The sequence below is a fragment of the Pseudophryne corroboree genome, chromosome 4 (assembly GCF_028390025.1).
Source record: "Pseudophryne corroboree isolate aPseCor3 chromosome 4, aPseCor3.hap2, whole genome shotgun sequence".
Classification (NCBI taxonomy): Eukaryota; Metazoa; Chordata; class Amphibia; order Anura; family Myobatrachidae; genus Pseudophryne; species Pseudophryne corroboree.
The window spans coordinates 239643515-239656284 of NC_086447.1; positions in this window are offsets into that span (position 1 = coordinate 239643515).

Genomic DNA, 12770 nt, shown 5'->3' on the forward strand with positions numbered 1-12770 from the left:
TTGGATTAATTGAGCCTTTGTGTCAAAGAGCAGAATCTGTCTGTGTTGACCAAACATGGTCAATGGAACATTGATCTGGATGTACCTGAAGATGTTAGTTATGTTATGCAGCTGGTGGATTGTTTATTGTGACCCCTACCATTTGGCCATTTGCAATGTCAGTCATGTATTAGCATTCGCACGGCAAAAATGTATTTTGGTTTGCTCTACATCCTAGCATTTCTTGGTGATGCAGCATCATCTACATGGTGCCAGAAGAGCACTAGATGACTGACAAATGGTGCGATGGCAGCGACGAACGACAGTGTGGGGGGGGGGGGGGGGGGGCTCGCTGGCGATGTCGCCCGTCAGACGGAGGAGGTCGCTGACGACATGTTGGAGCACGCAACATCAGTGACATAGTGCATACAAACTGGATGGTATGGTGAACAATGTGTCCGGATCAGGCACATTGTACACGATATCATTTAGTGTGTACGCACCTTAAGAGTACTCTTCTCTTTTGCCAGGATCCATAAATATGGGCTTGGCCCAGTTTTACCAGTTCACACACGTGTAGCAGATAAAGAATCCATGGCTTGGAATTATTATTTAAAAAAAGAATGCTTTATTTAAATACTTAAAACATTTTTTTTCTATAAATATACGTCATGCCATCCTGAGATAGTGCAGTAGGATTGCAGTGGTAGCTGTACTATGGCATTCATTCTTAAATATACTTCTCGTTCTTTTTCTCTGTGAATTATCAAGGACTATGGTTGGTGAAAACACAGTGTGAGTCCTTGGTAGACATAACAGCGGGTGTTGTCCCTTTTTGTTGTAGCACAGAAACTAGCTCTGTGATAGCACAAACAAACTAGATAAAAGCCTATCGTTGTGGAATATCTGTGTGTCAAATTAATTTTACAAAACATGCACACATGCCTAAGATTTATATGCTAACATAAATTTACATTTCGAACATGGTCCTCTCACCTACTGCTGCAGCGAACGCTCCTCTGCTGCCCTTACTACAAGTTCAGATAAATGTTCAAATTGAACATATGTTTTGTCCTATATAAATAGTGATTATAAAGTGCATAAAATAATGTAAAATGTGGCTTTTTTCTTGTTTAACATTAAATAGAGATAACTTTCCCGAATTAGCATACTATGTCAACGACAACACCTACTAATTAAGCTGTGACAACACAAGAAATGAGGTGTGAAAACAGATTTGCTAAAATGTCTCTTATTAAACTATTTTATAAAAATAGAATATGATGGTTATTAATGGTTTATGAGAGATTCCCCTCAAGTATGTCAAGCTGTAATCTTATTGATATGCTAACATTTCTTGATTTTATTAAATACTTACTTAATAAGTCCTGTCTGCGCTCTTATTGAACTTGCTACCCTGAAGTAATTTTTTATAATGTTTCTAGGAAATTCTGTGCTAGGTTCAGTTTTTGTTAATTAGTTTTAGGTATTGACTTAAACAGACCCTTAGGTATACAGTCTTTATAGATAATCATGGTAGCACGCTAGCCTTGGGGGTTTTAGACAAGATTTTATATTAAACTGTGTGCTAATTTCTCTGCCTTGCAGGAAAGTTAAACTAGTCAGGTGGGTAGTAATAAACCATTTTCACATCAAGCCATTCTCCAAACCAAAGGCAGTATAATAATGCAATGGAAGAATGAATTTATTCTCTTACGGTCTATACACCTGAAAATAAGCTAGGCTAACAAGGAAATATACTCTATATTCAAAGAATGGTTTACTTTTTTTTAATGAAAGCTTATTAATACATGCAAGCATAAAATGTACAGCTCAGAGGATCATGTTTTCATCTCTGATTATAAGTGGCTGGGTTATTAGCAATTGCTTATTATAGGAGAAATTAAAGAAAATGAAATCTTATTTCCACACCACAATATTTATAGCACTTGGCTAGGGTACTCAGTAAGACTGGTAGGACATACATAGCTAATTAGGTCATACCAGGGTAGGATGTGAGCTAATCCTGTGATGCTATAGAATCCACATTGCTGTATGTAGATAATCTTCATAAATATTGTTATGCAGCCACAATATTTCACAACCTTTGATGATCCTATAGGCATTGACAGAAAGATAGCACCTTGAGGTAAAATTATCATGGAAGACCAGAAAAGACAACTGATATTGTCTAATTGGTAGTCGCATATGTACTTGATTTTCACAACAGGAACTTAGGGTGAGGTTCCTCAAAGAAGAAGTTATAAAACTGATTTACTTATAAAGATTATGCTTTATAGAAACATAGAATATGACGGCAGATAAGAGCCACTTGCCTGCTTTTTAACCTCATGGTAACCTCAGAGCCTATTTGATTCTTAATTCTTTGTAAAGGATATACTTATGTCTACACCAACTACTGTATATATAAATTAATCTACTGCATTTTCCTGTATCACCTCTGCTGGGAGGCTATTCCACTTGTCCACTACTCTTTCTGTGAAGTCATTTTTCCTCAAGTGTCCCCTCCAGTTTCAATGCATGTCCTCATGTTCTAACACTTTTATTCCTTTGCAGAATGTTTCCCTCCAGTACCTTGTTAAAACCATTTAATTTATTTGCAAGTTTCTATCATGTACCTTCTCTGCTCCAAACTGTACATATTTAGATCTGTTAGTCTTTGTGGGCCAGTGGTAAAGCTGTCACTAGGCCCCAATCAGTTTCTACCTATTATTTTATAGAATGCTACCTCAAAACTTGTCGCTATGGACTACTTCTTCACTGGCCCAGTTCTCCACCCTTTTCACTGCTCGATACATCAACTACAAAGTATTGTAAAGGGGTGTATGATTTGGACTGAGTTTAATAAACAGTTGTGTCATTTACTTGAACTACGAAGCAAATGTAATGCAATAACACACACAAAGCAAACAACATGGCTGAGCTCTTCAGACATTCATTTTTTTAGGTTATTTACCTGTTAATTGGACTTTATTTAAACTGTAAATTATAGTGCAACTAAACCACAAATATCCTAGGTTAGCAATCATAGCTTGCTGGACTTATTTACTTTCTACCATGTGATCATGCTAGTCCATTGTTGAAATTTCTATATTTTCTTTTATTTGCCTCCAATAAAGATGATTTTGACTTAAACCCTCCCTTATAGTCAGGGCAGTAGAGAGTCTGGATGGGCCCATGTACTATTCAGGGGGTGTGGCCTAATCATAGGAGGCATGGCCCTGCACACTTAGGAAATACAGAAAAATAGTACTTTAAGTGCCTTTCTGGCCACACTGCAGCCCAGCTGGGCTGGGGTAACAGAGCCGCAGCTGTTGCTGACAGGTAAGGGGGGACGGGACAGCACTTGGGCCTCTACTAGGCCCCTCCATCAGTCCTGGGTTCGGGTAATTAGTACCCTCTCCCCTCCCAGCACCACTGCTTATAATGGCTGACCAGAAAGAGAGGTTTGGTGGATTAAGCTATTCTTTGGATATGCCAATGTTTGCATATAACATAACTCTGTGACCTCTGGGTGCATAGTCAGATTAATCAATGTTATGACATATATATTATTGGAGTACAAAATGGGAAATATCATACTTACTGTAATTTTCTTTTCCTTGACTTGAATATCCCCCTTCTGAATGAAGGATTGGAAGAAAAGAGCCTAAAATACAGACCTCCTTTACTTTTTTAAAGTTAAAGGCTTAAACAAAATCAAAGGACATAGAAGAAAGTATTTCACTCAGTTTCATGTTCTGATACAGTTAAGGAAACAGTATATTGCACAGTTTAAAGAACGTTGTAGCTAAAATTGGTCAAACTATCCAACTCCAAATCTGTAATCTCTCGGATAAGCAGATAAGAATGACCAGCAGCCCTATAAACACTCTGGAGATGTCTAAGCATAAAAACCCCATGATGTTGATACCATTGTAGTTGAAGGTGACTTATCGTTCTGTAGCAGGCACATAAAGGTCTTCCCATATTGATTTAAAAAATACATAACTCAAAGAGTAGCATTAGCATCTTTTCACAGTAGCAGATGCTACATAGCGGGGGCGGTGTCCTATTGGCCGTGGTAAATTACCGGCACGAGCCACGGCTTATCTGGTATTTTGATTCATCTGGCTCTAGCTGGCGAAACCAAATCCCTGGAAACAGCCCGGTTTTCAAGAGAAAACGGGTCTGTTTCCCACGAAAGCACACGTTTCACTGAACCTGTGTGTTTTCAGGAGAAAAGGAATTTTTTTAATGGGCGATCTAATTGAATAGCCTGTAAAAAATTGGTGAAACATTAGAGAAAAACTGCAAAAAATAGACGTTTTCACCCCTGATGTTTTGCAGCGGCTAATAGGATACCGCCCAAAATATTACACTAAATTTTGTTCTAGGAGTTAAAGAAAACAATTGGTTTCAATGAAATAGGGTGGCTTTTAGGTGGTAAGAGCATATCTCATTACTGTCTCAGTTTTGTCAGGACAGTCCCCATTTAGGAGCATCACAAGTGGGGTAGGATATCACAAAAATGGGTGTTTCTGGACAGATAGGGTGTAGAGTTTATTTTGTCCCGATTTGCCATTTCTCTATATTGTTAGTTCGATAGGAGGTGGATTTTTTTTTCACATTTATCCACCTAAGCATGTTTAAGGTTAGTATAGATGGGAGGTCAGGCATGCAGGATGGTCCATCTAGGCGCATTACAGCAAAATCATGGCATTTTTGCAGGGATGTAGTCATGTTGTCGACAATCATAATGCCGGCATTCAGAAGGCCGACACCATGTAAAATGCCTGTCAACATGGTTAAAATGTCACCTGTTTTGCTCACCAGACAGGTGATTTAACACTCTCCCACTTCAAAAATAAAATGATAGTGTATATGCTGTGTATCTTGGTGCACTGAATTGGACACACTCAGCGCTACTTAGTATTTGGAAAGATAGGTTGCTTTCCCTAGATCGGTGATTATCAGCTGCATTCATTCTGAAGCGCCTTTGTAGGAAGGACTTTTTTAATATGGCATTTTGGATGGATAAAATGTCGACACCCAACTTGTCGATATTGCCAACACATGGACCCATGGAATGTTGACACCATCAAAATGTCAATAATAAACATTTTAGGGCTGGGATTGGGGTAAGGGTTAGGCTTAAAATTGGGTATCGACACGTACCAGACGAATTTGGTTGTCGAACATGTCAAAAATGTTTTATCTGTCAACATTAAGATATCTACTGGGTATAATGACTGCTGACATTGTGATTGTCGACAAGACATACCAAACCATTTTTTCTGCATATCAAGTGTGTATCATAAAGTTCAAAGTGCTTGGCAGAGCGGAATATCATTCTGTTTCTAACACGGTCTATGGAGAAAGATGGAGGCCACAAGGATGCTTTGAAGCACAGCATCCAGCCTCCATGCTGCTATTTAGGCAACCGTTCCTATTTGTAGTACACTACTAAAGTGGGAGACAAAAATGAAATCATAACCACTACAATGACAAAAAAGACATTGCATAAACATGAATGTCTAATGCATCTTGAGGTCTGAAATTATAACAAGAAATAAGCTGATGCTACTGTTTAACAGACATCTAGGGGGGAATGTAATATGTTGTGAGAATCGGAAAGTGAGAGATTTTGTGAGCGTTTTCTTCTTTTTTTAAAGAGGCGATCATTAACACAGTAAAATCAACCTGGCTTTGCTGTTTTAATGATTGCCGCTTAAGAAAAGAAAGACAACAGAAACCTCTCACAAAGGGCCGGAAGTAATGACGCCCGAGATCGCCAGAGGGGTGAGATGCTGGCCAATCTCAGAATGGTTTTAAAGGGGCAATCACTTACAAGGCAAAACCATGCCTTGGAAGTGATTGCCCCTTTAAATAAAAGGTCAGAGATCGGCCGGCATCTCACACCTCCGACGATCTTGGGCGTCATTACATTCGGCCCAATATCTCTCACTTTCTTATTTTCACACCCTATTAGATTCCCCACGTACAACCATGGACTGCTTTATTATTATATGTAACAGGTGACAATATTTAACACTCTACAGAAAGGATTAATATTTTGTCAGTATAGACATATTTGATTCGCTTCCTTGCAGTAACAGATGCCCATGGACACCAAAGTGCTCCACATGTGAATAGGTCCATAAATCCAGCCTACAAAATACACTGCTAAATTTGGTATTCTTTATATAAGTATTAATCTGATGACAAATGCCAATTTCATCCATCCATTGTTTCAAGTACAGTAGCTCAACTATAAACATTACATTCTCCAAATAAAAGAAAGATGAACTCCGTAATGTGTAATCTAATAAATTGTAATTTTATAAGCAGAGTTCCCCTTTGGCATATTTTAATGACATTCTCAGGTTCCATTTTTTAGCCTCTGGAGAAGAAAAAGAAATCCTACACCAACTATATAAATCAGCTATTAGATAATTTGCTAGCTTTCAGGTGTTAATTACAATTTTTATGGATACGATATGAATTATGTAGATAGCTGAAAATACAGGTCATGTTCAATCTGCTCTTTTATTAAGCTGAAGGTGGATGTGCATAGATGGCTCAGATAGTCATTTGCAGCTTGGAACTCGCTGAAAGTAATTCATGCTTTGCTTGTACGTTCTTAAAAGCTGGTCAACCTTTGCATGTATTTTTTATGTTCTTAAAAGCCTGAGAATAGTTCCTGTTGCAAGCTATTAAAGACCAAGGCAAGCAATAGTTACATTTGCAAAATATAGTTATTACATTTATGTTTGTATTGTTTATGAGCACATTCATTTTTAATGTAAATTTAAAGTGGGTCATGGTCAGCACATCATTTAATATATGACTGTTTATATGGAGTTATAGATCTCAACACTTGTCATACTTTGTAATCTTTTTTAATGTGACATAATCCTCAGAATGTTCCTGCATCTTCATGTATTACTCAGCATAATAAATAAGAATTTACTCACCGGTAATTCTATTTCTCGTAGTCCGTAGTGGATGCTGGGAACTCCGTAAGGACCATGGGGAATAGCGGCTCCGCAGGAGTCTGGGCACAACTAAAAGAAAGCTTTTAGACTACCTGGTGTGCACTGGCTCCTCCCACTATGACCCTCCTCCAAGCCTCAGTTAGGATACTGTGCCCGGAAGAGCTGACACAATAAGGAAGGATTTTGAATCCCGGGTAAGACTCATACCAGCCACACCAATCAAATCACACCGTATAACTCGTGATACCATATCCAGTTAACAGTATGAAATTTAACTGAGCCTCTCAACAGATGGCTCATAACAATAACCCTTTTGTGAACAACAACTATGTACAAGTATTGCAGACATCCGCACTTGGGACGGGCGCCCAGCATCCACTACGGACTACGAGAAATAGATTTACCGGTGAGTAAATTCTTATTTTCTCTGACGTCCTAGTGGATGCTGGGAACTCCGTAAGGACCATGGGGATTATACCAAAGCTCCCAAACGGGCGGGAGAGTGCGGATGACTCTGCAGCACCGAATGGGCAAACTCAAGGTCCTCCTCAGCCAGGGTATCAAATTTGTAGAATTTTGCAAACGTGTTTGCCCCTGACCAAGTAGCAGCTCGGCAAAGTTGTAAAGCCGAGACCCCTCGGGCAGCCGCCCAAGATGAGCCCACCTTCCTTGTAGAATGGGCTTTTACTGATTTAGGATGCGGCAGTCCAGCCGTAGAATGCGCCAGCTGAATTGTGCTACAAATCCAGCGAGCAATAGTCTGCTTAGAAGCAGGAGCACCCAGTTTGTTGGGTGCATACAGGATAAATAGCGAGTCAGTTTTCCTGACTCCAGCCGTCCTGGAAACATAAATTTTCAAGGCCCTGACTACGTCCAGTAACTTGGAATCCTCCAAGTCGCTAGTAGCCGCAGGCACTACAATAGGTTGGTTCAAGTGAAAAGCAGATACCACCTTAGGGAGAAACTGGGGACGAGTCCTCAATTCTGCCCTATCCATATAGAAAATCAGATAAGGACTTTTAAATGACAAAGCCGCCAATTCTGATACACGCCTGGCCGAAGCCAAGGCCAATAACATGACCACTTTCCACGTGAGATATTTTAGATCCACGGTCTTTAGTGGCTCAAACCAATGTGATTTTAGGAAATTCAACACCACGTTGAGATCCCAGGGTGCCACTGGAGGCACAAAGGGGGGCTGAATATGCAGCACTCCTTTTACAAATGTCTGAACTTCAGGTAGTGAAGCTAGTTCTTTTTGGAAAAAAATCGACAGAGCCGATATCTGTACCTTAATGGAGCCTAATTTTAGGCCCATAGTCACTCCTGCCTGTAGGAAGTGCAGAAATCGACCCAGCTGAAATTCCTCTGTTGGGGACTTATTGGCCTCACACCAAGCAACATATATCCGCCATATGCGGTGATAATGTTTTACCGTTACATCTTTCCTGGCTTTAATCAGCGTAGGAATGACATCCTCCGGAATGCCCTTTTCCTTTAGGATCCGGCGTTCAACCGCCATGCCGTCAAACGCAGCCGCGGTAAGTCTTGGAACAGACAGGGCCCCTGCTGCAGCAGGTCCTGTCTGAGCGGCAGAGGCCATGGTTCCTCTGAGATCATCTCTTGAAGTTCCGGGTACCAAGCTCTTCTTGGCCAATCCGGAACCACGAGTATTGTCCTTACTCCTCGTTTTCTTATTATTCTCAGTACCTTTGGTATGAGAGGCAGAGGAGGGAACACATAAACTGACTGGTACACCCACGGTGTCACTAGAGCGTCCACCGCTATCGCCTGAGGGTCCCTTGACCTGGCGCAATATCTCTCCAGTTTTTTGTTTAGGCGGGACGCCATCATGTCCACCTGTGGCCGTTCCCAACGATTTACAATCAGTGTGAAGACTTCTGGATGAAGTCCCCACTCTCCCGGGTGGAGGTCGTGCCTGCTGAGGAAGTCTGCTTCCCAGTTGTCCACTCCCGGAATGAACACTGCTGACAGTGCTAGCACGTGATTTTCCGCCCATCGGAGAATCCTTGTGGCTTCTGCCATTGCCGTCCTGCTTCTTGTGCCGCCCTGTCGGTTTACATGGGCGACCGCCGTGATGTTGTCTGACTGGATCAGTACCGGCTGGTGTAGAAGCAGGGGTTTTGCCTGACTTAGGGCATTGTAAATGGCCCTTAGTTCTAGAATATTTATGTGCAAGGAAGTCTCCTGACTCGACCATAGTCCTTGGAAGTTTCTTCCCTGTGTGACTGCCCCCCAGCCTCGAAGGCTGGCATCCGTGGTCACCAGGACCCAGTCCTGTATGCCGAATCTGCGGCCCTCTAGGAGATGAGCACTCTGCAGCCACCACAACAGAGACACCCTGGTTCTTGGAGACAGGGTTATTAGCCGATGCATCTGAAGATGCGATCCGGACCATTGGTCCAACAGGTCCCACTGAAAGATTATGGCATGGAACCTGCCGAAAGAAATTGCTTCGTAAGAAGCCACCATCTTTCCCAGGACTCGCGTGCAGTGATGCACCGACACCTGTTTTGGTTTCAGGAGGTCTCTGACTAGAGATGACAGCTCCTGGGCTTTCTCCTCCGGGAGAAACACTTTTTTCTGGACTGTGTCCAAAATCATTCCCAGGAACAGTAGACGTGTCGTCGGAACCAGCTGTGACTTTGGAATATTCAGAATCCAACCGTGCTGGTGTAGCACCTCCTGAGATAGTGCTACTCCTACCAACAACTGCTCCCTGGATCTCGCCTTTATTAGGAGATCGTCCAAGTACGGGATAATTAAAACTCCCTTTTTTCGAAGGAGTATCATCATTTCCGCCATTACCTTGGTAAACACCCTCGGTGCCGTGGACAGTCCAAACGGCAGCGTCTGGAATTGGTAATGGTAATTTTGTACCACAAATCTGAGGTACTCCTGGTGAGGATGATAAATGGGGACATGCATCTTTGATGTCCAGGGATACCATGTAATCCCCCTCGTCCAGGCTTGCAATAACCGCCCTGAGCGATTCCATCTTGAACTTGAACTTTTTTATGTATGTGTTCAAGGATTTCAAATTTAAAATGGGTCTCACCGAACCGTCCGGTTTCGGTACCACAAACAGTGTGGAATAGTAACCCCGTCCTTGTTGAAGTAGGGGCACCTCGACTATCACCTGCTGGGAATACAGCTTGTGAATTGCCTCTAGCACAGCCTCCCTGCCTGAGGAAGTCGTTGGCAAGGCAGATTTGAGGAAACGGCGGGGGGGGGGAAGACGCCTCGAATTCCAGTTTGTACCCCTGAGATACTACTTGCAAGATCCAGGGATCCACCTGTCAGCGAGCCCACTGATCGCTGAAATTTTTGAGGCGGCCCCCCACCGTACCTGGCTCCGCCTGTGGAGCCCCACCGTCATGCGGCGGACTTGGAAGAAGCGGGGGAGGACTTTTGCTCCTGGGAACCTGCTGTTTGTTGCAGCCTTTTTCCCCTACCTCTGCCTCTGGACAGAAAGGACCCGCCTTTTCCTCCCCTGTTTCTCTGGGTCCGAAAGGACTGTACTTGATAAAACGGCGCTTTTTTAGGCTGTGAGGGAACCTGGGGTAAAAATGCTGATTTCCCAGCTGTCGCTGTGGAAACTAGGTCTGAGAGACCATCCCCGAATAACTCCTCACCCTTATAAGGCAAAACTTCCATGTGCCTTTTGGAATCTGCATCCCCTGTCCACTGCCGAGTCCATAAGCCTCTCCTAGCAGAAATGGACAATGCACTTATTTTAGATGCCAGCCGGCAGATCTCCCTCTGTGCATCTCTCATGTATAAGACTGAGTCTTTTATATTCTCTATGGTTAGGAGAATAGTGTCCCTGTCTAGGGTGTCAATATTTTTTTACAGGGAATCTGACCATGCCGCGGCAGCACTGCACATCCATGCTGACGCAATAGCTGGTCTAAGTATAATGCCTGAGTGTGTATATACAGACTTCAGGATCGCCTCCTGCTTTCTATCCGCAGGCTCCTTTAGGGCGGCCGTATCCGGAGACAGAAGTGCCACCTTTTTAGACAAACGTGTGAGCGCTTTATCCACCCTAGGAGGTGTTTCCCAACGTGCCCTATCCTCTGGCGGGAAAGGGAACGCCATTAGTAATTTTTTAGGGATTACCAATCTTTTATCGGGGAAAGCCCACGCTTCTTCACACACTTCATTTAATTCTTCAGATGGGGGAAAAACTACGGGTAGTTTTTTCTCCCCAAACATAATACCCTTTTTAGTGGTACTTGGGTTTATATCCGAAATGTGTAATACCTCCTTCATTGCCTCAATCATGCAACGAATGGCCCTAGTGGACATTAGATTTGACTCATCGTCGTCGACACTGGTATCAGTATCCGTGTCGACATCTGCGTCTGCCATCTGAGGTAGCGGGCGTTTTAGAGTCCCTGATGGCCTTTGAGACACCTGGGCAGGCACGAGCTGAGAAGCCGGCTGTCCCGCATTTGGCATGTCGACAAATTTTTTGTGTAAGGAGTCGACACTTGCACGTAATTCCTTCCATAAAACCATCCACTCAGGTGTCTGCCCCGCAGAGGGTGACATCACTTCTATAGGCATCTGCTCCGCCTCCACATAATTTTCCTCATCAAACATGTCGACACAGCCGTACCGACACACCGGGAATGCTCTAACAGAGGACAGGACCCCACAGAAGCCCTTTGGGGAGACAGAGAGAGAGAGTATGCCAGCACACACCAGAGCGCTATATAATGCAGGGACTAACTGAATTATGTCCCCTATAGCTGCTATAATATTTACTGCGCCTAAATTTAGTGCCCCCCCTCTCTTTTTTACCCTTTTCTGTAGTGTAGACTGCAGGGGAGAGCCAGGGAGCTTCCTTCCAGCGGAACTGTGAGGGAGAAATGGCGCCAGTGTGCTGAGGGAGATAGCTCCGCCCCTTTTTCACTGACTTTTCTCCCGCTTTTTTAAGGATTCTGGCAGGGGTAATTATCACATATATAGCCTCTGGGGCTATATATTGTGATTGTTTTGCCAGCCAAGGTGTTTTTATTGCTGCTCAGGGCGCCCCCCCCCAGCGCCCTGCACCCTCAGTGACCGGAGTGTGAAGTGTGTATGAGGAGCAATGGCGCACAGCTGCAGTGCTGTGTGCTACCTTGGTGAAGACAGAAGTCTTCATGCCGCCGATTTTCCGGACTTCTTCTTGCTTCTGGCTCTGTAAGCGGGACGGCGGCGCGGCTCCGGGACCGAACACCAAGGCCAGTTCCATGCGGTCGATCCCTCTGGAGCTAATGGTGTCCAGTAGCCTAAGAAGCCCAAGCTAGCTGCAAGCAGGTAGGTCCGCTTCTTCTCCCCTTAGTCCCTCGTTGCAGTGAGCCTGTTGCCAGCAGGTCTCACTGTAAAATAAAAAACCTAAATTATACTTTCTTTCTAAGAGCTCAGGAGAGCCCCTAGTGTGCATCCAGCTCGGCCGGGCACAAAAATCTAACTGAGGCTTGGAGGAGGGTCATAGTGGGAGGAGCCAGTGCACACCAGGTAGTCTAAAAGCTTTCTTTTAGTTGTGCCCAGACTCCTGCGGAGCTGCTATTCCCCATGGTCCTTACGGAGTTCCCAGCATCCACTAGGACGTCAGAGAAATGTGATTTACCTCTGTGCTCTGGTGTTTGTAAATACAGCCTGTTCAATTTCAGGAGCTGGACTGATGTGTGCATGTCCCAAAATAGTTGGCAACTCAGCCAAAAATTGGCAATACCTTTGCAATATTTTTTTTTGCAGTATTTTTTCTCACCTTTGGCAGTG